General features: G+C 34.3%; 1 protein-coding gene and 1 non-coding gene across 3 annotated transcripts in view; both read left to right on the top strand.

Annotated features, from left to right (window-relative positions):
- The window catches only part of LOC126976128 (CCR4-NOT transcription complex subunit 6), a 275,491-nt gene that overhangs the window by 108,546 nt on the left and 144,249 nt on the right, over positions 1 to 22,696 (top strand). The window lies entirely within an intron of this gene.
- On the top strand, positions 16,807 to 16,880 carry Trnas-uga (transfer RNA serine (anticodon UGA)). The gene has a single exon. It is a non-coding gene; the product is annotated as a tRNA-Ser (tRNA).

Here is a 22,696-nt window from a genome sequence, read left to right as displayed (position 1 = left end):
CAGGCAATAAATATGACATAGTATTTTTAATTTAGACTAATTGTAATATGTAATTAATAATAATTATTAAAGTGAGATATTTTTCACATTTATAACTTCAATGTAGATAAGAATTTCAAGAATCAAAATTTTATTTTTAACATATTAGAGCTATTAAATGTTTTTCTATCGTTTAAAAAATATCGATTTGCAAAATCAAGTTATAAACGCGATCCAAATGTAGACGTAGTTTTTCAAAGTTTGTCGGGGAAATATTGAACGAAGTTTGTGTTCAATTAGATGTTAAGGCGTGTTGAGCTCAGTATGAAGTTTGTATAACCTTGTTGGCTTATCTAAATTATATTTTACTTTGAAATTTTTCAAAGTCTTGCCGTTCTTTTTTCGAATTTGATACACAGTTAACATAAATCTATAAGAATGTATGCTCTAATCCTCATCTAACTTTGCTGGTACAATGCGACTGGTACGTGTTCTGGATTCTTTATTTATTTCTTCGGTAAAGTTATCATTGAACGATTGTTATTTACTGTGTTAACATTTAAGACATTTCGAATATTTTTGGGGTCGACTAAATAGTTTAAAATGTAAAAGATGCACTAAAATCACTCAAAACCAAACTCCAGCAATATAAGACTATTAACAAACAGTAATTGTTGCCCGTGAGAATTGATATTAACTTAACTACAGCATAATATTAATGTTTTCGTAAAATGCTCATGAACGGATACAATAATTACCATTTTAAATATGTATTTGCAATACGAGTGTTTCAAGGCGCGACTGCACAGCGAGTTGGGAAATTTTTTAATGTTGTTAAAGTAACTGTAAACTCACTTTTGTACACATTATTTTAAAGTGTCTTTTGTTAAATAATAAGGGTATGATTACGAACAAATTTTGAGGTGGTGTTTTAATATCAGAATATCAAATCTAATTTGTCTGATGATTTTGTTGATAATGATGTAATTCATGTAGGAGATGTAGATATGCTACATATCAATGGAGCGTCGGTGGTGCATTAGCTAGAACCGTTGAATTTCATCGCGAATCTGCTCGTTCGACCCCGTTTTCGTTGGTGTTTTCGGATTCGTATGTACCTACTCTTGTGTTATCAGAGGCTATAGGCTGCGATGCTCCTTTATGTCTTTCATTGTCACAAAAAAAGGTAGGTAAGCAAAAATAATTCCGTTCGGAAAAATTCCTCTTTCACATATTTTACGATGAATTTGGTAGAGTTATTCTTATAGAATTTCTTCTAATTATATACATACAGTTACATATCTAAAAGTGAATCCTATAATGGTTTACAAATTAATGATTTACTTTATTGTTGTGATTTATTAAGAGATCTAGTATTCACATCAAATATAATTGTATGAAATGCGTACGATTATATATCAAGGATATCTCAGACTGCTATTAGAAGCAAAATACTAGTTTTCAAGATTTTACGACATGTTGTCGTTCAACTATGAATTATAATTTGTCAGTGTCTCGGGTAAGTGGTCGTAAAGTGTAATAGCATTGAGACGTCCACACATTAATAGTAAGGATATGGTTTATATAAAAAAGACATTTTTTATCGTGTCAGCCGCTTCAAATGAATCAGGCGAGTTTTTCTGACATTGATGATGACCTCTGCAGCTTTTCAAATAAGCTTTAATGTCACTTCTAGGAAATTTATATCTGAGTTCACTCGTCAATGCGCTCACACTCTGTAGAAGACTGGTGATTTTAGAATTTTTATATGTTTTTGTACGTGGTTCGTATGCGACCAGTTCTTCGTTAAGTCAAATAATATTATTTAAGTAGAATCATAAAGACTACCACCAGTTCGCAATACTGCTTATGAAGTTAGGAAATACTTACAGAGTTACTCACAATTAAGTACATTTCCATATCTGAATAATTAATTACTTTGGACTTTTTTACTTTGACACCAAGCGATGTTGAAAATTTAACGCAAGCTATGCGTTACTCAAATAGGCTATTCGGTGTGGTTTCCCAACGGAAATTGTAGCAGCGACAGGATCGTTCATCATCGGCTGTAGATTCCGTTTTCGTATAACTACGTATAATAGTGTTGTAAAGTACGCGCGATTTGGATGTTGAAACATACTATTATCGTTTGTCGAGCTGTGTTGCGTGACACAGTACATGATTCGGGAGGTAATGAACTTTATAGATATGGCTTTGAGCTAATGGAGCATGATTGACGTGCGAGTATTCGTCGCCTGTGTTACCCGCCCAAGGTTGGTCTACTCCCTTCAATTGTTGCGCACTTTCAACTACGTGTCTTAGATTCAAAGAAAAAGGCAGCAACAAGTCAGTAAATAGAATTTGTGCCTATGATATTCTGGGCAACTAGCAATTGCGAACTTCATTCCATTATTTTGAGTTTTGAACAGTATATCAGATGAGTAACTTAACTTAGACACCAGCAAGAATTTATTGGTTGTGAACTTTTCCGGTACAAGCTAAAATAAATAAGGTAATCTTTATATTTGTTGGTTACTATCATAATAGTCTATGCTTTGATTGTTCTCTCAAGGTCGCTCATACCCTCGTTTTGTTATGGATAAGTTGGTTCTTTCAATTCTAATCAAATGTTTCTCAAATCCCGCTTAGGTCAGATTGTAAATTCAAGTTTTGTTGTGACACAAGATTTCCTTCCTCTTACTTAACGGGTTCACGATTATACTCGACACCATATTTATCATTCAAAACATCAAATCGCTTGGAATATTTATTTTAAAATCGATGTTGACCCTTCGAGAAAACCATAGAATATTAATATTTATTGACTATAGAATAATAAATGTTATGGAATATAACTTTTATTGTTAACTACCCGATATTTAATGCGTTATTCGATTTATTGAACGTAATATCCAGCCTCCTTTGCAATTTAATCGATGTAAATTCGATTAAATTACCCGATACAATTGGTTTTCTCTATATTGTGCGACCGCGTATAAAATAAATCGCTTCGTGCTAAAATCGATGTTTATAGTGCTTACGCCCTGTCGATACTTTTGTGCAGCGTACGGGATATCCTTTCATAGCGGATATTAAGTTCGTGTATGTTTACGATAAAACCTAGAGAATAGGATACAAACGGTAACTATCAGTATTGGAGGCTAGCGTAAGATCGTTACGGAAGGGAAAATAGGCAATATATCGAGTTCAAGAGTCATTTTGGAAATCTGCTGTTTTTTTAGATTGACTTTTTTGTATTGTTTCCTCGGCACTGTTTGCTAAAATAAACACGCTTCCTATAAGAATCAGAGTAATAAAATGTTTAGTTTAAAATTTACACATTGAGTTTTATCTGCAAGCCGTTAGTTGCAAGAATAAAAATAGTTTACAAAAACTTAAAACTGACACGCTTTGGTTAAAAAGATAATGGTTGAAATTTAAAATGAACATCAATTCCTGCCTTATCGACGATAGATGAAAAATTTATTAAAATGAACAAAAAATTTATTTTGCAAATTGAAAAATGGAATAATTTTATCAATTTAATGTATTGTCCTCGTTCATCGAAAAATCTACGAAGTTTGAACGAAATCTGGCCGTTTAAAGTGGATCAAAGTCGCGACCAAATGAGTCGGTTACAAACAAACATACATACAGGTAAAGCTAATAAAAAGCGTGTTAAAATTGTATTCTCGATTTATGTTCTCAATCTACGGCCGTTTTTAATAATGTATCTCTAGTTACGGATAAATTGTTGTCACCGTTTAATGACAATATCTTAACTATCCATAGTTCTGTCCAATATAGTTATAGTCCAATGCTATCTGTCAATAGGTTATTGAAATGTAAGTAAGCGTAAAAGGAAAGATTTGTCTACGTCTAGTAAGTTAAACTAAGAATAGATAGGTTATTGAAAACGGCCGTAGATGTTAGACGATGGGTTATTGAAATGTAAGTAAGCGTAAAAGGATAGATTTGTTTACCACTAGTAAGTTAAACTAAGGATAGATAGCTTATTTAAAACGGCCGCTAATTAATTCACTATTGAAGATAAGTCAGAAGCAATTGAGAGCTACTTATGTGACTGTATACGTCATAAACATTATTTTTAAAACAATTGCAATCATAACAACCGTCAAACAGAACATACTAGAACAATTTGCTTCGAATGAAGCTATAATTGTCGTTGAGTACATGCGCATACTAGCCGGTGATAATAGGCGCAGCGGCATTGGCGGCGCTAAGAGAATGGAAGGTTGTACCGGCACACCTTGCCGTCTGCAATTTGCGGACGACTCGCCCGAGCCCTTAACCGTTGATCTGAACGACGTAATTAGAACTGCATAGGAATGCACGTCGCCGGTTTCTAACTTTATTCTCTCTCAATCTATTTCTTACATGGCTCGATGCTTTCTAGGTCTTTCTGTGATTTAATTAACTCTAATAACTGTTATTTTTCACTACAGTGATATAGTCTATATATGAATTGACAAAATGAAAACAAATTATTACTTTGATGTTTCGTACTCGATGATGAATAACGAACGGCACTCTTCTAATAGTTCCACTGTCCCGCCTTCCGTAGGTTTATCTGTCTATTTGTTAGCGGTCTAATAATTGTTAACAGCTGAAATTTTGACAGAGTATAAATAAACAGTATATTATATTACATATTGTGGCGCCCTCTCCTGTTTCTGCTTATATCGCTTTTGTGTTTTTTGAAAACTACAACGGCTGACCCGAAATTTACAATTTTTTATATTATTAGAGCGCCCTGTAACAAAATCTACGGACTATTAATTCGAAGTAGGAAAAACGGTTTCTGTACTTTTATCAATTATTATAGAACTTTCGACTTGGGATTTGGAAAACAAAACTCGAGTCGACTAAGGTTGCGCGATTAGTTACAGAAACAAATATTAGAATAGGTAACTAGTATTTAACACTGTTAATTATACATATCAATTATTATGTTTAAAATAGTAAATAATAACATTAAAGATAATCTTGACGATGTGTTTATGGATAGGTGTATGTGGCAGGGAAGTTGGTCGAAAAATCTATCGTACCTACCGAATTTTTTTTATTATCTAAAGTAACACACTGCAGTGTTTTCTAATTAATATAAGCTTTCTACTCACTGTCGTTTAATTATTATTGTAATATGCCAGTTAAAAATTTGTTAAATTTCGTTTTATTTATAAATCTCGCCTTGATGAGGTGTTTTTTTTGTCCTGTAAGCACACACTGTTTGTTTTTATGGATCGGATACACGATTGCGCGGTGCTCGTATAGTTGTAACGATTGTCTCCGCGTTATTTAGACGAAGGCAACATAAATCTGAAAGGGCACGGGCGCGCCAGTCTACTCCACCTCGTAAATGTAAATGAGCTAACGCAGCGGGCGACCTCTGCTCGTGAATTACATATTTATTGTGACCTGATCTATTGCACCTCATCGACATACATTGCGGGCGAGAGCCTTGACAAATAACTCGCATTTGATTCTTTTTTTAATTGAACCTCTTTAAGACGCAGTTCAAGGATGACGTAAAAATATCGTCATGTTACATTTTGTAATTTTCAATTTATGAAGACTGTTCACTTTAGGCGGGCTTAGTCTAATTGATCAAAATAAAGTAGAATTCTACTTTATTTTGAGTTAGAGAGGTGATATAATTAAATATTTGTACTCAGATGACTTTTTAAGTTGTTTTTAAAAGACTGATTACTTAGTCTTAGGATCTAAGAAAGATTGTGTGTGGCTCTAACAGTTAAACTACGATGAGACGGACAGTATCATCAAATGAAATTGTCTTGACTATAGAAAAAGGTATTTAAGAATATAATAATTATCAACTTTTTCCTTAATTCAAATATTAGATAATTTTATTTGATTCCGTCGTTGGTAAAATAATTTATATTTCAACTTATTTATTGTTGTTTCACGTTGGCTGTGTATATGGTTTCCTTAGTCATCCAGATCCAGATTCTTGGTATCATGAAGTAAAGTTTGTAATGAAAATAAATAATAACACGTCTTATACCAATCATAATAACTTTTTTGGGCACGCATTATGCGATAGGTTTCAGGCTGTCACCCTAATCACTAGCGGAATTGGTGTGACCCTATGCCCTTGGTTTACTTCTAGATTTTCTTATGTATATAATGTAGTGGTTTATTGAAGTAAAGTTCTTTAGCCGCGTTGGGAACTTTTCGGTAGAGGAAAATCTAATAGGTTCGCGTTACCGACAAGTTCATGAATGGCGCAAGCGATAAATAAGTAATGAAAAGTTAGAAATCGTTGTTCGTCGTGGAAATTTAGGTGGAGGCCTTTGTCCAGAAGTGGACGTATTCCGGCTGATGATGATGATGATAATATATATAATTAGACACTTTTTGTATGGGTGAAATCTCGTAAGTTCACGTCACCGAAATGCTTAGAGCAGTATGTATATCTGTATCTATACAGCTTACGTATTGTGCAACATTAGTGCTGTGCATTGTTGAAATAGTTTTGTTTCATTGATATATTATTATACTTTAAAACATAAATTGAAATTAATAATTTAACTGTTTTTTAAACATTATGAAATTTCAAAGATTACTAAAAGTTTTAAGTTTTCACTTCTATCGACAGTCTCTACAACTGCAATTTTTTTTTAAATGTAATATTGTTTAATCCATTATGAATGTAAGTAATGAGATAAAGATGTAATAAAGAGTATAGTAGAGTAAGAATATAGTATAAAAACGGTTCTTACTGATTTATATATCAGTTTATTATGCATTTTATTAGCTAATTAGTATTCAACGTGTGTTTTATGTTGTTATTTATTGATATTTGCCGCGGCACAGTATCTCGTGATTATCTCGATTACGATGACATTGATATAGGATCGGTCACCGCTGACAGGTATCGTCGAATACCGTCTGATACCGTTCTTGTTTTTAGTATTTCGAGCGACGTGGAAGGTTCTTCGGCTAAGGTTACATTGACTGCCACATTATTGTATTGAATTGCTATAAGCTATGTTGTTGTTGCATATTAGTTTTTTTCATATAATATAAAATTATTTTAATCTCTACCTTTTTTTCACTAGTTGGTCATTGATTGATTGAAGTAAACAATGATTTATTGGTCATACGGCGTGCAATTTTATCCAACGTGAGAGATAGCATAGTATTTATTTCGTTTAGTGACCCTTAATTTTAATTTGATTTTGTTTGAAAAATTTTATGAGATAATCTTTTGACTCACAGTTTGAAAGTTCTGCTGTGAGATTATTTAATTACTTACAAGAACAGTGAAAAAATAAATAATTATTGTTATGATTGAACTTCTACAAATACCTACATAAATGAATTAGTTTATATATAAAATCCACTATTCTCACTAAAAATGTACGAAGAACACTGTTCTTCGTACATTTTTAAGTAATCTTAGTCACCCTTGTGCGTGCAGTATCTTAATAAAGTTTCCGAAAAGATTGTATATATACTCTTATAGATACATATCCACGTACCATCTGTGCCTACCGTGTTTTCGACTTTCAATATTTATATGCGCGTTAATTCGATGCTTTACTCTGATATAAGAGGTATGGGCCGCGGTCACCACGCATCACATAATCATTACGGTGACGCGAAATCACGAGATTTCATAATCATCATTTATTTTTTAATTATTTATTTATAGCGTTACCAGTTATGAGCATGTCGGTGACGCACACCCATAAGATTTTCCCTTACCAAAATGTGCCCACAGCGGCTACTGAAATTTTCACAATCCGTCTTAGGGGCGATAGAATATGATACGATTCATAACTATCGGGATCCGTGTTATATTACCCAACGAGTACCCAGTTCGAGCGACAATTGTATTGAGTAACACCTGTAAAATGCATTAAGGCAACAAAATCCGCGTGGGAATCGCCGCAAGTCACATTGCACAAGCGCGAACATGGCGCGGCCAACACCACAGTTTCGAAAACTAACCGAGCAGCTACTTGCGATGGTCGGCGGTGACATATTGCGTTGAGTGGACATTCATTTATTAGTCAAACTTGTCGCGTTTAATTTACTTCTTAAATTTTGTGTACAATATTAATATATAAAATTCTCATGTCGCGGTGTTTGTAGTTAAACTCCTTCGAAACGGCTCGACCGATTCTCATGAAATTTTGAGTGCATATTGGGTACGTCTGAGAATCGGACAACATCTATTTTTCATCTCCCTAAATGTTAGGGGTGGTCAACGCCAATTTTTTTTTAATTTTTTTTAAATTTTGATAAAAAAAAATACATACAACTTCAAATTTTCACCCATCTACGATCAACAGTTACTTTTGTATCGCGATTTTAATATCGGCAATACAACGTTTGCTGGGTCAGCTAGTAATAATATATAATAGTAATATCTGATAGTTTAGCTGATGTTAATTTAAGTGATCACCGCCGCCCACATTCTACTGCAATCTGAATAAATGATAATATTATGTTCTGTTGCTTTTAAAACAGGATACCTGGGTAAATTAAATTTACACAATGCATGAATGGCACAAGTTCAAAATAATTGTTAAAAAAGTATATAACTTTTCTGTAACTAGAGCACAGAAAATGAATGAAGAATTCTTTTAAAACGTAAAATAAATGTTTAAATCATTCGGTGTGATAAGTAAAGGTTTCCAGGGCAATAACATTTCAGTCACAATAATAGTGATATTAAGTACATAATTTAAATCTTCGTTTCTTATTTTATTGTTAAAAGATGATGTATAGATATCAGTCGTAGTTTATTATTTTAACATATTTAAAACACAGTTAGAACCTGTTGAAGACGTACGATCATTTTAAAATTAATAATTCTTGGAAATCAATATAAATAATTCATTGACAAGTCAGTCAGACCAGTTCCACCCGCCGCAACTTGATATTCGGTAACAATTATTAATTTGAATAAAAACACATACTATGCTTGTATTTGACCGTACATAATATCAACGTAGCTGTTATTGTACCAAAAGTTCAATCATATGCAATATTTATGTTTTGAATGCGCAAATCGGTCATCAGTATTCATTTTCGGTAGCTACCGATATACAAAACAATACAGACACATCGTCTGCGAGTTTCAACTCGTAATAAACAATTGCAATAACGTGGGATCGCATTTACCGCAATACACGTACGTATTCACGATATAAATTGAAAATGTCGCGGAACGTATTGTTGAAATGTAGTCTTGCATGCAATTCGTATTTTCATGCTACCGATCTGTTCAAACGCAAAGTGAAAATAAGGGGTGCGAGAGGGATGGCACGCGAGTCGCCACGGACAGGTGAACGATCGGCACACATTCGCTTATCAGACGCAGACCGGTAGTGACGTGCACCTGCCGTGGTCCCACTAAACCATCGATTTAATTTACCGTGAATGCTTCACTTCAATTTACGATGTGTAGTATCCATGAATGAAATTAATGAAGCGTCTATGGCGGCCACTGGTTTTCTAGCGAAACATTTGACCAGGCAATCAGTCAAAACTGATTACGATCGATTTCGGTTCTACTTTTTTGACTGTCTATTTTACTGGTAATTTTAGTAGAATAGCATTAAATTATGTTTATGGTTCAAACTATTGCTTGCAATACTACTATATTCCTTTATTTTGTCTGTTTTCCTTGTTTATCGTACGTAAAATAATTGGTAGTATTATCTTCCGATTTACTTAAATAATTATTGGAATGTAAAAAACAGAAAATGGATTAAAATAGAAATTTAGAATCGTCAATTTAGGAATGCGATTGTATATATTTTGGAATTCTAAAGAGACTCGCTTACTTAAACTTTCTGTATTTTACAGCGAGCTACTTTTGACTAAAAGGTAGATAGGCGATTAACACGATAACATTATGTTGATATCATAATTAACTAACCGAATTATCAATGACTTCATTATAAGTTTATCAAATCACGATGTGTCCTATCAAAAACCGTTTCGTATCTATAATATTAATTATTATCTCTTAAGTTCATTTATATTTTAATCAGTTGGACTACCAACTAATATTCGATAGCTGTCAGAAGCTGTTAAACATTAAACCGTTTAACGATGACGAATAGTTTTAAAATCAATCGTTGACTATTGTTATCTATTGGTTATCACTAAACTAGTTGTACGGGTATGAAATTTGTGGTAGGTATAGTTTTAGATCTACTAGGGGGTTTACGGGTGGCACATGGGTAACAAGTCTTTCTTATTAATAAAAGCAATGTAAAGTTACTCCAAATTTTAAATTACTTCTCCTTGTCATATTATAATTCTGTAACGACAAAGGTATGGAAGTTTTTAATTTAGAACTTTACTTCGCGTATAATAATTAATAGCACAGTAAATGTTTAGTAAAAACGATTACTGGACTGGCCTGCTATGCTAAATGATTTAGTAATGTATTACCGGCCTTTCAGATAGGTATACTTTTACTGTGGCCAGTAACTACCTGATTATAGAACATTCCACGTTGCATAGAGACATTGCGTGCATATTCTATATTACGAGATATAACGATGAGTGTTGTGACTTAAATCTGCCTATATTTCCAATCCTACTAAACGGCCATATTATGTCTGGACCTCGCTGGAACGTTATGCCCTTTTCCCGTTCACACCCTCGCGCTCGTCCTTTTTTTTATGGAACAGGAGGACAAACGATCGGACGGGTCACCTGGAGTTAACTGATCACCGCCGCACACATTCTCTTGCAAACCACGGTTCTGTTGGTTCTGTTGTTCTGTGTCGCTATAATAGTGCTGTCAGAAAAATAAATACTCCTTGTGTATGACCTGGATGCTTTCATTGATTTTTCATCATTATAATAATAATAATCAGCATCACAACACAACACCTTTACATTAATCAACAGTACAGAAAAAATAAACTGTTTTTAATTTATTAATAATAATATCCGAGTGCTTGTTTTGCACACCGTTACGGTGCAAGCGACGATGTGACGTCATCAACGTCAGGTCCAGAGATAATGTAACCGGAAAGTAGTTTCATCACTTACACAAATAGCAATGTAATCCTCTTATGACACAAAAGATATCAAACTTACACGTTTTTTTATGACTATGAGGGACGAGACGAGCAACACGTTCAGCTAATGGAAATTGATACGCCCTGCCCATTACAATGCAGTGCCGCTCAGGATTCTTGAAAACCCCAAAAAGCCTGAGCGGCACCACAACTGCGCTCGTCATCTTGAGGCATAAGATGTTAAGTCTCATTTGCCCAGTAATTTCACTAGCTACGGCGTCCTTCAGACCGAAACACAGTAATGGTTATACATTACACATACACATGCTTCATGGCAGAAATAGGCGCCGTTGTGATACCCATAATCTAGCCGATATCCTGTACAAAGGTGCCTCCCACATGTCTTTAATTCTGATTGGCAATCGCTTGTCACAGGACAACGTTAGAACGGAGACAAACAGCCGTTACACAAGTAGTGATAACAAAAGCTGCTCCACAATAATTAACGACGGCACATGCCTGTTTCCTGTGTACTAACGTACCATACGCCGGTCACAATTACAATCGGACCAATTAGTCGGCTAATTAGCACATACCGGCACCGCGCAAGCTTTATCGGGAGCACGCGGCCCGATTCAACTGTCCACCTAGATATTGGAGACAAGTGTACCTCTAATTAAACGAGACCAACCTTTATTTCAGCCATAAATAATACTTGCAGGTTTTATGTAAACTCACTACCAGGTACTACTGCTTTGTCTTGACTTTCGCGCAAATTTTTACCAGTGGGAGGCTAGATTATGGGTACCACATCGGCGCCTATTTCTGCCGCGAAGTTTATTACTGTGTTTCGGTCTGAAGGGCGCCGTACCTAGTGAAATTACTGGGCAACTACGATCTACAACTTATGTCTCAAGGTGACGAGTGCAGTTGTTGTGCAGCTCAGAATTTTAAGGTTTTTCAATTATTCTGAGCGGTACTGCATTGTAATGGGCAGGGCGTATTAATTACCATCAGCTGAACCTAATTTTCGTAAAAAAATATATCTAAGTAACTGAATACGTAAGCTAATTACGTAATAACTTAAGACAGAAGGACCCTTAAGTTGGGACTGAATAAATTGGCCGACGTGGTATTAAATAGATCACACAACTATTGACGGTGGAAGACCTGAGTTGCGAGACTTGTTTTTTTTTACAAGTTATATTTTTGTGTGTGCCGTAGTAACGACATTCAAAGGTATTAAAGTCATCAAGTAGTGTAGTCAAGTATTAATATTTATGTGTCACTATCTACAGTCTCATAAGTTTTACACACTTTTTATTAGCTTCACCTGTGTGTATGTTTGTTTGTTACCGACTCATTTGGGCACGTATTTGGCCCACTTTTAACTGCCAGTTTTCATTCAAACTCCGTAGATTTATCCAGGACCGATGACAATACATTAATAATAATTTATAAAAAATTTCCATTTTTCAAATTTGCAAAATAAGATTTTTGTTAATGTATATAATTTTATCTTTCGTTTTTCTATTTTTTGGTTCGGTTTTCAGTAAAAAGCGTGTTTAAACTATTATATTTATTTTATGACGTGAATCGAAAATTGTGATAACTACAGTATTAGCTTTTTCCAAATAAACAATTAGGTTGAACAAATTAAGCAAGATGCTGCACTGTCTTCATCATAATAACTACGTTTCGGATAAGGCCTTTATTCGGACTTAGATATATTTCACATTTTTAGTTCGCATAGCACGTACACGTTTTTGAACACATGACTTTTTATCGATGCTGACCCGACCCGTACAACATGATGTAGCATATTTTGTTCGTTTTGCAATCGTCTCAATTTTAAGAGTTCCGTAGCCAAATGGCAAAAAATGGAACCCTTATTGATTCGTCATTTTTGTCTGTCTGTCTGTCCGTCCGTCCGTATGTCACAGCCACTTTTTTCCGATACTATTAGAACTATACTGTTGAAACTTGGTAAGTCGAGGTATTCTGTAAACCGCATTAAGTTTTCACACATAAATAGAAAAAAAGGGATTTCCCATATTTAAAACTGAAACTCGATATTTAGGTTTCCATAATAATTTTTTACTTAACTGAATGGTTTCCGTGAGTGACACTTCTTAAATGGTAAAATGTGTTCCCCCCTCCCCCTGTAACTTCTTATATAAATGATAAAACTAAAAAAAATATATGACGTACATTACTACGCAACCTTCCCCAGAAAATTGGTTGAAACGAGATCTAGTTTTTAGTGTTTTTTTTAATACGTCATAAATCGTTACAACAAACTACAAAAACTTTTATATTATTGCTCTTACTTATTGCTACGGAAACCCCTCATGGGCGAGTCCAACTCACACTTGGTCGATTTTTTCAATAATTGTTCGTGACATTAGAATTGTTTTCATACATCTATGACACAGACAAACAAACATTACGCAATCAATACTTTTATATGAAGGATCTAAGAAGGGTTAGAGGTGACCTCTTTAGATAAATTAATGAAGTTTTGAGATAACTAATATAACCAAAGCATATTCAAACAATACAGTAGCTAAAGAATTAAAGAATAATATATTTGAATGTTTTATATATTATAAAACATATTCATATGTAAATAGCATGCAATGATTTATAAGTATTTGTTTTATGTAATCTATAAAATTATAGAGTCATTTTATAAATATTGATAGCATCGATTCCTATTGTTCATCCGCATTTGACGTACTTGAACTTTTGCTCTTTAAATAATAATTGTACATTAGGTGTATATATATATATATTACATTATCAAGCAATGCACAATCCTATTAATGTAGTGTTAAGAGTAATTTAAAAGTATCAAAGTACGGTCAAAGTCACAGACCATTACTTAATTAACCTTACATTTTTAAACGAGCAATTCTTGTATATACCTACATATATATATAATCTGAATCTCGGAAACGGCTCCAACGATTTCTTCAACGATAGTTTAAAATTTGTATACAGGGGATTTCGGGGGCGATAAATCGATCTAGCTACGTTTCAAATTAAAAAAAATGTAGATTTATCCGTGTTTTAAGGAGAAACTGCTATAATAACATTAGAATACAAAGTTAAATTTCACCACAATATTGTAGAGTCTAACAGCTCAGATGGGACCTAGGGTGATCCGGTAAGCAGAAGACCCTGGTTTGAATCCAGATGTATTGGAGATATTTTTTAATATACTCAAAGTCAGCGATATAGCTCAAATGATTGCGAAACTGAAGTGGCAGTGGTCATAGTTCCACGTACAGATAGCCGTTGGTACATTAAAGTCCTCGAAATGCGACCACGTACCGGAAGACGCAGTGTTGGTAGGCAAAATGGACTGATGATCATGTCAAGATCGCCGGAATAGGTTGGATGACCGGCAGCGCAGGACCGATCATCGTGGAGATCTTTTGGGGAGGCCTTTGTCCAGCAGTGGGCGTCTTCCAGCTGTTATGATGAGTAATGGTGCGCTGATGACGCATTCTGACGACGTCATTACAAGATGTGAGATTAATATTTAATAAATGGTTGCTAAAATACATCATTGTGGCCAAAGTGTTTGGGGTTACGTTCTTTCGGTCTTGTTTTGATTCAGGACCAAAACAAACGATTGATTAACTTCATCACCATCGTTGGTTGCAATACGTAACAATGACCCGTATTTGTTCACGAGAGAGAGAGACAGAGAAAGAGAGAGGCAGAATCCTATTTTAGAAGCTTTTATTTTACTCAGTTTTACTAGGTCATCTCTTATAACTGAGTTTTGAATCAGCAATCGTATATTGTAACATTGAGCTGACATTTGACATGATGCCGTACGCCCTGCCGATTACAATGAAGTGCCGCTCAGGATTCTTGAAAAACCCAAAAATTCTGATCGGCTCTACAATTGCTTTGTCTCCTTGAGACATAAGTTGATAAGTTCTAGTGATAATACAATTTATGAGAAGTATGATCTGCATGTCACCGGCCAGAGCTATCATTTTTGTTGTTGAGCCTAGTGTGGTTGTTACAGACGAAAAAAGCAAAAAGGAACTCAAAATATTAAATATTGTGTTTTTTATGTATTGTATTAAAATTAAATAAATCATAGAATAAGTATCCGTAATTCATAAAACATTTATTTATCTCTTACTAATTAATGATTTTTATTATTTTTAATATATAAAATTGAATACACTTTTTTTATTTTTTTTCACTGTTTTGGTGATTAGTTAATAAACTCCAACGATTAATAGAGAATACTTGAGATAAAATGATTGAGTAAATATACAGGATGTCCCAAAGTTATGGTACTTGAAGGGAAAGTACCTTAAATATCGAAGATAGGCCATTTTACTGAAAGAAGACTTTATGTTATTTTTAAAAGTTAGTAATTCTGCATTCAAAGATTTTCTAAAAATTACATCTCTCGTCTGGGAATCGAACCGACTTAATTGTAAAAAAAACACCCCTACTCTTATGATGCCAATCGAAAGAATGGCCAAAAACTAATAACTCTTCTTAAGTAACATAGGACATCCTGTATACACACTTTGAGACATCATGCCGAAATGACAGAGTTTTTTCAAATAGACGTTTACACATTTATAAATATAAGATTTTAGCTTCTCTTTGTGTTTATCTGTTGTAAAGCTTCTGTTCTTACGATGCCTAGCGAAGCAAGAGAGCATGCGGCGAATAAATAACAGGCATTAGCCAATTAAATATAAAATAAATTACAGGGTGAATTTTATAGATTTGATTGGCGCTTTTAATGTCGCAATTGCATGACACGTTTGTAGAAAGCCTTTCCTAGAAGTAGCTGCATTAGAGCCAATTTAAAGCAGTTAATTGCAATGTACTTTTGTTTGTTTCTTCATAGAGTAATAATTATAATCTATTGCTGATAATGGTGTTATTGTTTCAGGTATTTATTGGGTGTGTGTGAAATCGAGACCGCAATTAATACGTGTAAGACAATTACTGCTTTCTCTTTGATATCATCGCATAACTTTGTTTTATGTAGACTGTGCAACTTGTTGCTGTCTCGTTGTCTAGCTTTAATAACTGTTTTATCTGTGTTTCTCATCTGCGACGGAATGAAACGAATCAAATTGTTTTTTTTTATTTATTTTTATATGAAAATAGAGGATGAGACGAGCAGGGCGTTCAGGTGATGGTTATTGATACGCCCTGCCCTTTGCAATGCTCAGCCGGATTCTTTAAAATTCTTCTCTTCTCAGATTCTTGAAAATCCCTCAAATTCTGAGTGGCACTACAATTGCACTCGTCACCTTGAGACGTAAGATGTTAAGTCTCATTTGCCCAGTAATTTCACTAGCTACGGCGCCCTTCAGACTGAAACACAGTAATGCTTACACATTACTGCTTAACGGCAGAAATAGGCGCCGTTGTGGTACCCATAATCTAGCCGGCTTCCTGTGCAAAGGAGCCTCCCACTGTTAAAACGATACAAGACAATTCTATTTTACATTCACATAAAATTCAATATTGCGTCATTTTACGGCCTGCCCTTCTTGTCAATAAAACGTAGAATCCCTGACCTTTCGACCCATTTAGATCAATGTTTACTGCTGCGTCGCAACAAATTCAGATTTTAGATATAACTATATATTATAACTAAATATTATATTTCTTGTTTTTATTATATATCAATTTTTACTTATCAAATAATGACAATTTGTTATGTTTTTTAAAGTGATAACCCTCACTTCTGGTATTTGGAAGCAAACAAGATTTTATAATCGATACTTCACTCGAACGGTTGGCTCAGTTGGAAAGAGCACTCGCAATGAACGCGAGAGGTCGCGGCTTCGAGTCCCGCATCGTTCATAAAATTTTGTTTTCAGTTTTATTTGTGTAATTAATCCCAGAAGTGAGGTTCATCACTTTAAAAAAATCATAACAAATTGTAAACATTAGCAAGAGCGACATCCCAAGTCAATTTCTCAACATGCAAATTTTGGGGTTGAGCAGGTTGTCAAATAATGATTAATATTTTTATGTAATTTATCTTCTTACACTCCCTCCGAATACTTTACTAATTTAATTTCGTAATAATTGCTTATTTAAAAGACGTCAATTGCACAAGTAAACAATTTTTAGGATTAAATCCCCTATACCTTTTCGTGACGTTGATGCTAACAACCTTCTTAAGTAAAAAATAGTTGCTTTGCGAAATCAATACTCAATTGGCAATCATTACTAAAAGAGGAGTTCAAACTCTCTGAAAAATACGGCACTTTGTTTTTACGGTTCCGTAGCTTAATGGAAAAAAACGGAACCCTTAAGGATTATATAGGTCATGTCTGACTGTCTGTCCGTCCGTATGTCACAGCCACTTTTTACCGAAACTTTAAGAAATATACTATTAAAACTTGGTAAGTTGTAAACGGCATCAAGATTTTCATACAAAATTAGAAAAAAAAAAAACAATAAATTTTCGGGGTTCCCTATACTTAGAACTGAAGCTCAAAATTTTTTTTCATCAAACCCACACGTGTTTGTTTTTCTAGAAGAAAGACCTATCCGTGGACCTATCCGTGGATAGGTCTTCAAAAATGATATTAAGATTTCTATTACTTACCATATTTCTTTTTCTAAAGTAAAAATGATAAAACTAAAAAAAGTATATGATGTACATTACCATGCAAACTTCCTTCGAAAATTGGATTCAACGAGATCTAGTAATTATTAAAACATCTATCAAAGTTATAACGAACTATAAGAACTTTCATATTATGTTAGTTGCTGATGCGGAATCCGACTCGCACTTGGCCGCTTTTTCTTCTAACGTTGATACAAGGCAACTAGAGTGTTAGTTATTTTCACGCGGCACAAAATGCGAATATAGTTATTCGCTTTTTGTATCATATGATAAATGTGAACCATTATGACAACATGCTGTAGCACTGAAGGACACTGGAACGCTTGCGGTATTGTTTGCGTTCACTCGTTACATAACAATAATGCTATTTTTGATGTTGCAACAGACTTTCCTGGGAACTGTGCTGAGCCATAGTCGTTTGTCATTACAAAGGAAAAAGTTTGCCGCGAAGATGGTGCAATGTGTTTTTCATTCAATAATGCAACGTCATCGAAGTCTCCGCGATCTAATTTCCGTTTAAGTATTTTTTTGTTAATATTGCGGATTAATCAGTATGTGTTGTAAATGTTACACATAGATTAGGCCATTATTTAAATATTATTGTTGAAGTTATACTTCTCTAGGCGCGTTATGAAAATATGATGAGAGTGAAATTTTAAGATGCGCGCGCATCACTGTTAAATACAAAACAGGTTGAAGTTGGTTCCTACAATTTTCTGACGTTTGCGTCATTCGTTGTTTTTTCTTTTGATTTCTTCGTCCATTATTAGGACAGGCAAAGGGTTCAAGCCCGTACAGCCGTATTCATTGTTTAATAATTAATTGTCAAAGCCATCTTTGCAAGATTTTTACTAAATTGTTCTTTCTAAAAACGTAGAATAACACGAGGAATAAATCATTTAATTGATTTTTGCTACGTTAGGCCATAACGAAGTATAACTTCTTGCGTGCATACATAAGTACACACACACTTTTATTTTTTAAATACTTATGTGAGAATACTTTGCTGATTTAATCCTAGCATTTAAAACTCAAAAAGCAATTTTCCAACGAGCTCATGTTTGTCATTGCCAGTGGCTATTATTACACTTTATCACGCAAACAACTACTCTCTGTTACATATTCACTCGTAATAAAATTGATTTTTTTTACATGTTATCATAAATTTTTCAGTGGGAGGCTCCTTTGCACAGGAAGCCGGCTAGATTATGGGTACCACAACGGCGCCTATTTCTGCCGTGAAGCAGTAATATGTAAGCATTAATGTGTTTCGGTCTGAAGGGCGCCGCAGCTAGTGTCCCTTATTTTCATAAAAAAATGTGGCATTTGCAGAAATAAAAGTATAATCATATAATTTATATTGCGATGCTACTACGTTACTTAACTGGAGAGTTTAATGGGGAGCAATAAAATTGTTGTCTTAAATACGGGTCATTAAGTGGTTAATTTTTCTGTAGCCTTTCTGGTTTATATGTATTTATAGAATAGACCATTGCTTTGTTCATGTCGATGAATAATAATATAGTCAGAAATGTTTTCATTCATCAATTCAAGCAAGATTTTTTTTCGAAAATAACTAATATTTTATACGACAATAATTTTTTTATGTTTTTAAAGTGATAACCCTCATTTCTAGGATTAAAACACATTAAAATTTGAAAAACAATATTTTATAAACGACGCGGGACTCAAACTCACGACCTCCGGCGTTCCGTGCCACAACCTGAGAGTTGAACAAAGTATACAAGATTTTATGACGATACGTCAATCGAACGGTTAGCTCAGTTGGTTAGATACCGGCACGGATTGTCGGAGGTCGTGGGTTCGAGGCCCGGGTCGTTTATAAAATTTTGTTTTTCAAATTTTATTGACTTGACTTTCAATAAGTGATGTCACATCCTATTTTGAATAAAAATATTTGAATTTGAATTATACGATAATAATCATCTGCCACTAGAGTAATAGAATTTATACTTACAAAATTTTACTGTTTACTTTTAAAAGATTTATGTTCAATGATGAGTTAGAATATCTAATACAAGATATATATGGATATCCTGTAATGTATCCATATATCTTTATAAATAAGGGTCCCTATAATGGTAACACAGAATCAGTTTTCCTGTATTGCATAATAAAAGTGGTCTAACCTTAAGATATTGGAAGCGTTCGCAGCTCAGTGGCAATAAATAGCATTGAAGCTGTTCAGCAAAACCAACGTCTCGTTATTAGTTGTCACTTACAATACCACGATAGCTGAGGTCTCATTAAGAGATGTTTGTGTTCGATCTGAATCCAACTCGGAGTGTAAATCCTCGCAATGAAAGCGGCAGAAATACATTGGTTTAATATAATGAAATACATTTATAATGTCAGTTCAAATATGCGATCTTTGAGTTTAAGGCTTGTACACAAAACTGCGATGCGACGTCGCATCGCAAAAATCTGCGAGCTCCCTCTACGCATCGCAAGAACTTGCGAATTGATTCGCATCGCGCATTCCTGCGATGTGAACCCAAAATCTTCTTTTTCCTGTATCTCCTAAGTAATAATAAAAGTGCACACTTCTTTTTACGATCCATGTCACGCCCTAGTTTTCAATTCAAAATACGTTTAGTACGGTTAACGGTCGTCGAAGGAATGGTCACCCTGGGAGACGCCTTGCCGTACGAAATCGCATCGCAGCAATTCGTGTCGTAATTTTCTGCGTTGCGAATTCGCATCGCGTCGCATCGCAGTTTTGTGTACAAACCCTTAGCTCGAGTTTGAAATACACACATTCTTCAATCTATCTAAATTATTATGCTCTGTCATTTTATCTTATGAAATGTTTGCATGCAAACTAGCTTAAAAAAAGTGTGTGTGTACTTATGTATGCACGCAAGAAGTTATAATTCTTTGGCGTAACAAAGAAAAAATCCTTAAAATTATTTATTCCTCCTGCTATTCTACGTTTGTAGAACGAACAATATTGTCAAAATCTTGCAAAGATGGCTTTGATAATTAATTATCAAATAACGAATACGGCTGTATGGGCTTGAACCCTTTGCCTATCCTAATAATGGACGAAGAAAAAAAAAACGAAGGTTTAGGAATCAACTTCACCCTGTTACTTTTGTGAACCAGTGATGCGCGCGCATCTTAAAATTTTACTCTTATCATTTTTTCATAACGCGCCTGATGAAGTATAAATTCAAAAAAAAAAAAACTAATCCTTCTGTCATAATAATATTGTACTCTATATGGGTGAAAGATATATGTGAACAATTTAAAAATGGGCCCAAAATACAAAAATTCCCACACACACAGAATACTCTGATACACATGCTCGTATATATGCCAGTATTCATGATAGTAGGGATTTAAATTAGTAAATTCCCATAACTTTATTATTTTCAAGAGATCGTGACGTCTCTGGAACGTCCCCCCAAAAAGTCAACACTTGGAACACTGCCTCCGGTTATACACTCCGGTGTAAATGCTCAAACAGTGGGGCGTTTTGTAATTACTTTGTGGGCACCAGTTTGCTTGTAGAGTGCTAATTTAGGACGGACACGCGATCCCCGGGCGATTTTGTGTCACACACACGACAACACATTGACACGTAGGAATTAAGTTTTCATTTGCGTTCATGCTACCTTCGTTAGGACTCGATTCATTATTTACAGTGTCGCGTATGTTGTGTGCATGTAATTCTGTAAATTGTTATTTCCTTTTTTTATACTACGGTTATACTACGGTTCGAATCACATCAGAGCATTTTATGGCCGTTCCCAATATACTATCTACAGATAGAGATAAATTACTACCTTCTACTTTCAGTAATTAGCTGTTAATAATCTGAAGCTATCCCAATATAGCCGATAAGTCATTCTTATCGCCTTATATTGGGACGCGTGAATAGCAATTTCCATACAAACTTCTATCGCTGGTAAGCTATGCGTCGTCCTATTGACAGACAGCGTGTACGGATTAGGTGAGTTACCGTCGATAAGTTTATTGGGAGAGAAAAGTCAACGATTGTAACGATTTTTATCTCAAGTAAGAGATAGACTGAATATTGGGAACTTTGCTTTGGTGCTTAGGATTGTATACATCCTGTTTACGATGGTTTAATCGGGAACCTATGAACCGAAGAATATGATTATTTATAGTATATGATATAAAGAAATAAAGCTGCCATAATATTGTGTTAAATTTTTCGCCCTTATTGTCTACTCAAATCAATATAATCAAGAATCACTATTGGTTTTCGTACCCAAATTTTCCAAATTGTTCGATGTAAAAAGAAAAGCGGTTCATTCATGTCCGCCAACTAACATTCCAGTGATTCCAGCATTTAATGTTATTTAAAAAAAAATCGGTCGTGTTAAACGTGTATACTCCACCGAGATCTGTTCCGGAACACGTAAAGTGCCATTAAAATACGTTTCAATAACATTAACGTTTGTGTATAAAGAGGCCGATAGATAGGCTATTAAAGTGTCTCTGCATATGTAATTGCCTACATGCCATGCAATTTGCACTTTACACCGTTGATAACAGACACGACGGCACCGGTCATGTATTAACCCTTTAAAGAACGATGCCGGCCTTAGAGCAGTATGAAATGTGATATCATAAATATTTTGAATATGCATAAGTGCAGAAAAATAAGATAAAAAATGAATTAATAATGTTACAATAAATCGATTATTATTTTATAACAATGTATGACATTATTCGACATTAAAGGATTAAAAAAAATCTTGTCTTCAAATGGTGTATTAAAAAAATACGTGAATCTGAAATATATTGTCGATGGTTCTATTTATTTATAAGTTTAGTTAAATTATGGTTATGTGTCCGGACTATTATAGGGTTTAGAAAATACCAGTATAATTCTACAGATAATTTAATACAGCAATACACATTCCAGCATTTATACGCATTCAGTAAAACACGCGCTGATTGTACATCTTGTGCCCTATAATTCATTCATTACTAATGAATGAATTAATCAAGTGCGCCTTGATATCTATATCCCTAAGGATTATTATCG

The sequence above is a fragment of the Leptidea sinapis genome, chromosome 39, assembly GCF_905404315.1.
Source record: "Leptidea sinapis chromosome 39, ilLepSina1.1, whole genome shotgun sequence".
NCBI lineage: Eukaryota > Metazoa > Arthropoda > Insecta > Lepidoptera > Pieridae > Leptidea > Leptidea sinapis.
This window is presented reverse-complemented; position numbering and strand designations above follow the sequence as displayed.